Here is a 5,038-nt window from a genome sequence, read left to right on the forward strand (position 1 = left end):
CACTAAAAAGCAGACGCCTGTCTCTCAGTGTCCTGACGCGTCTCTCGTGTGGTCCCGCTGCTCGGGCGTGGCTTTGCGTGAACGCGCTGCACCTTTAATCGCCCCGTTTGAGTTTCCGCAGGTAAGTTAACACGCTCCGCCCCGCAGTCTGTGATGCGTTCATGAGCTCGATGTGAAACCCCGGAGGTATGAGTTGTCGCTGTGGATCAAAAAGTAGATGCATGGTTTTCTGGGCTCAGGTGCCACTTTGCAAACTAAACGGCTCGAGAGGCGCAAAGTAAATATGGGGTAAAGTTGTGCATTTGATTTATTTGGATACATTTATGAAATAGAAAAGCTGTATCAGCTCGGGCTTCATCACAGGAAACGTTCTCCTCACGTCGTGAGATGTGTCCTGGATGTGCTGAAGGCAGCACGGGGTTAATTATTGTACAATATGCAGAGGAAATGAATACGTTCAGTATTGCAACTGAAACAAGTGGTCAACTAATCCAGCGACAATTATGATAATCGCTTAATCATTTAAGTAATTTATAAACCAAAAATGACTCAAACAATCAAATAAGTATCTGAAGACTGAACTCTGGAGACAGAACTCTGGAGACTGGCTCTTTGGACGTGCATAGGACATTTTTTCAGTTATTTTATTTTTCAGTATTTTTTCAATATATGCATATAGCTTTTCAAATATTTCTAATTATACTATTTTTGCTCTCCGATATATCTGGAAACCTGGTGTGAAGTTTTGTTATTGTCTGTTATTCAACAGTTTAAATTAAATATTGAAAAGGGCAAAGTTGAACATCAGAAGGCTTGTGGCAGTGAACATTTGTATTTGAAATGGCAGTCGTGGATCCCATCTCGGGCCAGAACCCCTCATCTGGTCTCTAGTTATCAGACATATCAGTGTAACTACAATTTAGAGATGTATATTTATATATGTACAACGAAACCAGCAACAGAAAAAGAGGCTGCCTTTGTAAGCCTGAACATTGTGTACATTCAACCAACTCATTTTGTTTTTAATGCAATATAATTCCCCAGTTTGGGGTATTTGTGTTTGTGTTTGTGTTACTGCAGTATATTCATTTATTATGTAAATGTTCCATTTTGTAACCATATTATGGACTGGAATGGTACAAGTGGTTTTATGCCCACAATGCATTGCAACTTATTTCAAATGAAAGTACATGTGAAGAATTCTATGTGGTTTTGGCTAACTTAGGGGTGTGTGTGTGTGTGTGTGTGTGTGTGTAGGAATGCAGAGCCCTGTCTGTACCTGCAACAGGAGCAGGGGTGTGGTACTGCTGGAAATATGACACAAACCAGACAACTGGCTGTAGAGAGGAAACAAATGTAAAGAGGGCAAACCGACTTGAAGGAGTGTATAAATATCTTTATGTCTTAATGGTTTTAGAGACAAGGCAGTGGGTCCAATGTCAGTGAAATGCAATGCAGCTCACAGTCGTCATCCACAAGAAGTCTTTGCACTTCTGGTATTTTGTTCTCTCTGTAAAAACTAAATTAAAAACGTAACTTAGATAACATTAACAAAGAAAAGGACATAATCTTACCACAACATAACCCAAACAAGGGGGAATATCTACCTGCACTTTGTCTCCCATCCACCAATGAGCCTTTGGTTTAATTTCCTACCATATATGGTCAGAGCGAGGAGCCAGAGAGAGTAAGATCTGCAGAAAGAGCAGAGAGGTGGAGGGAGGCGTGGTCTATTGTTGTGTTTTTGCAGTGTGGGTGTAAAGTTTCTTCTCAAACCCGGTCTTTACCCCGAGCCTCGGGCCGTCTGCTGTTTCAGATGTGTCACACATCAAAGATAAGCTGATAAAAATGTAGGCGCAGCATGTGGCAGCATGAATGAGACCGAGCAAGGGTGCACACACACACACACACACACACACACACACACACACACACACACACACACACACACACACACACACACACACACACACAACCGCTTGGAAGTATTGTTTTGAGACAGAATGGGAACCCTTTAACTGTTCATTGTTCAGCCTCTGTCCATCCTGCTTCAGATACAAACGCCTCCTGCCTCTTCTATATTTGATGTACAGGCAGTACAAGTGTTTCTGAATATTTAAAAATGTCACTGACAAATTTTCCTATTCAGTTCTTTACCTAAATTCCCCTCAGCACTTACCACTGAGGAAGAGCTTTGTGACCATTCTGCAAATGCAAATTCAGTGTTCGTCTTTCTGCAGTTATCGTGCTGCATTGTGGTCTACCGTTCAAACAGAGTGTCTATCCGTCATCCTGTAGGTTCATTTCTGCAGCCACAGGGCACAGTCTTTTCGTACACTGCCTCTATAGAAGGCAGCTTCCTGCTGCTCACTTCAGGACTGGGAAACTGTCACACACACACACGCACACACCTCATAATGGCCTCCGTGTCGGATGATAATACTGTTCTGTATAATACACACACTAAGAGTGTGGATACCATTAAAACAAGTGCTTCTGGTTAATTCAAACATGTTTCATCTGTTGTTGAGTAAGCTTTCGACAAGGAGAAGCAACAGAGTCGAGTCATGTCAAGTTGAGTCATGCTGGTAATTGTGGTGAATTTCACAGGGGGGGGTGGGGGGGGGGGGAGATGCCGTAACAGGAAGTAAGGTGGTGGACTGTAGTCAGAGGACTGCATGATAGTTTATTCTGACATGTTTGAGCACATCGGCCTGCTTGTGTTCGGTGTATAGAAGACAGATGTGACCGACAGTGAGTTCACGTTATTTTTTTTTAGAGGAACGGGACAACAAACGTACAACTCCAGTCCATCGATCACACCTGCTGCCCCACTAATAAACCTCAGGGTTGATTTGAAACAGTGTCAGAAGATGTCTCACTATTTTCCTCTGCGTGTGTGTGTGCGATACATGGCACCTACAGCACCCTGGCGCCATCAGTCTGTATGAATAGGGCACCCTGCAGTGGACGAAGCTGTCAATTACAAACTGAAGCGTGGCCCACATTTGGAGCATTTTTTAACTGCATGTTCATTTTAGTAAAGCCAGTAATGACATTTGTTTATCGAAGCCCGGTAGAAAATAAAAACAGGAAATTCCACTTTTATTGAGTCTGAGAATATTGAATATAGTCAATTTACATCCGTTTATTTGTAACGAGGAGTGCTATACCGCCTGTAAAACACGTAATGTAATGCAAATCAATAAATCAGAATTGTCCTTTATATCTGTACACACATGTTTACTGCTTCACAACGTAATGAAACCCTCTTTCTGGAAAAGAAAGAAAAGAAAGCCACCATGACACAAACTTTTTATGAGCTTTTATTTATTTGATTTTTAAGTGTTTTATTATTTTTTTTCTCCAAAAAAATCCTGAGGTATTCACAATATAATGGCATTTATTCTGTTTGAAATGAGGCTGGGGGAAGGAGGGGGATAGAATACATCCAAAACACAAAACAAAAAAGAGGAAACAAAACAAAAGCCGTGTCGATTGATACGACTGTCGAGACAATAAATCCGTGATGTCGTACATACAAGAAGCTTTTGAACTGCGACAGCGGAGACGACAGTCAATCCTTCCCCCACCCTGCAAACTAGCAAAATCATGCAATCTAGATTGCATTTAGAAACAGAAAACAAGCAACAAACCTCAATGATGTTTCAAAGCAGGCGTGTCCCACCTCGCTAACAGAGTGCAGGTTAAAAACGAGCCAATCCGTCCACTATCATAGTAGTTATCATCAGCTGGAATACCTTCAGCTAAAAAAACAAACAAATCTAGTCTGCTTTGTAGCTGGCATTCAGATTAAAAACCATACACGATTCAAACAATACAAGCTTTAACTGTGAGTTTGAGCAAAGCACTATCATGCCGTGGCTACAGTAAACCATGAGCAGTTTGTTTGTTGGGGCCTTCTGAGGGTAAACAGTAAGCAAAATAAGTCGGACAGACACAGTAAAGCCAGAAACAGTGCACCTTACTGTGCTGTAGGTTTCTATTTCGATCTGTTACTTTATAGACTGTACGTTAGTGTGATGGCTGGATACAATATTTAGCTTTCTGTACACAATGTAAAACGCCAATGAGAGGCTACTCCTCTATGTCGAGTCCTGTTTGCCCTCCACACAAAAGCAATTCACATGAAACCAAAATAAAACAAACCAAAAAAAACATACAAATGACCAATAAATAAATATCAGTGAAAAAAATACACTGTTGAATCATTTTTCTTGCTCTGTGTCACAGATCTATGATTGATAAAATAACTGCTGTGACTTCAAGGAAATAAGGAAAACACCCGATATTCTCCTCTCTGCACAACAATCCCAAATCTGCAACGCAAAACAAAACTAAAACTAAATAAAACCCATCACAAGTGCAACATCAGACATTTCAGCATTAGGAAAGAAAATAACTCTGGTATTTGACCAATCAGCTCCCTAATACAGCATCAGACAAACCAGAAAGAATTTAAAAAAATAGAATAATACTCATGAAATAGAATACAAAAACAGAATCAAAAAGCATTGGGCAGGGATGAGAAAAAAAGAAATTAAATAACAGCACATACTTTTTGACCCAAACTGGGGTAACATGAAATAAATTCGATCATGATATCTGATCAAAGGAAAACAACATATAATAATAAAAAAATACTATTAGACTTTCAGTTCAGAGGTTATCTTTTTGTGACGGTGTAAATAAGGTGGACAGACACTAAAGCCGTTGCTCCACCTCGCCAGTAAAAAAAACCTCAGAAAGACGGACAACAATGTCCAGATCTCAGCACTGTCTGGGATCACCATTTATTTCTTTGTTCAATTTGGTGTCATCTTTGCCCTGAATAATAATAATAACAATAAAAATAATGAAGACAGTAATCAGAGTAATCATAATAAAAAAACAATGGACAAAAATAAAAGCTAATAATAATAATCACCATCAATAAAGACTTTTGGTAGACGAATAAACAACACACACACACACACACACACACACGCACCCACACAGTCGGCTATTATTGATACAG

The sequence above is a fragment of the Taurulus bubalis genome, assembly GCF_910589615.1.
Source record: "Taurulus bubalis genome assembly, chromosome: 6".
Taxonomy (NCBI): domain Eukaryota; kingdom Metazoa; phylum Chordata; class Actinopteri; order Perciformes; family Cottidae; genus Taurulus; species Taurulus bubalis.